Raw genomic sequence first — 905 nt, 5'->3', positions numbered from 1 at the left:
TATTTGGTCAGCGTAGATGTTTTTTAGTTTGTTTTTTTTCTCTGTAATAATGCGAGTTTGTCCACTATCCTCGTTTTTCTGAAGTAGTAAATATTTTGCCCATGAAGTTCTACGAACATAAATACACACATACACAGATAAATACATACGTACGCATATATATATATATATATACATACATATGTATATATATATATGTATGTTTATACATATGTACATATATATGTATATATAGACAGATAGATAGATAGATAGATAGATAGATAGATATGCTCTTATAAGAAAGAGATCGATAGGATAAGCAAAAACCATAAAGTGAAAGGAAGAAAACAAAATACGCACATAGCTTCCATGGGAACTTGTACGCATTTATGCCTTTTGTGTGTGTTATCAAAAAATAAACGTGGTTATGCCACGAATCTCAATAAACGAGAAGAAGAAAATCGAATGAAATAAAAGAGGGGCTATTAAACCATGCTGGTACGGAAAGTATACAGAAAATTGTGTGGTTTCATCCCGGTTGATGGAATTATCAATAAACCATTATTTTGGTAGCAAAATATATTTGGAACGAATTATGTGATATGAAATCAGTAACTATGATTTCGTCTGCAGATATATAGGACAGCAGTGTAATCGACTTGTGAGTAACCTGATAATATACCATGAGCGCAAACCAATTCACGATGCCTGGATTCATGTTTATCACAATATATATGTAATTTTAGTGATATTAATATTTATACAATTCGAAAAACAACTATTCATATTCGGCTTCAATTTTCGATAATTTATCGATAGATATTTCTGATTCTATCTCTTTAATACACACCACAAATATGTATGTGTATGTGTGTGAGAGAGAGAGAGAGAGAGTCTGTAAGTATAAAAGTATGTACGCTTGC

This window comes from Octopus bimaculoides, chromosome 22, assembly GCF_001194135.2.
Source record: "Octopus bimaculoides isolate UCB-OBI-ISO-001 chromosome 22, ASM119413v2, whole genome shotgun sequence".
Classification (NCBI taxonomy): domain Eukaryota; kingdom Metazoa; phylum Mollusca; class Cephalopoda; order Octopoda; family Octopodidae; genus Octopus; species Octopus bimaculoides.
This window is presented reverse-complemented; position numbering follows the sequence as displayed.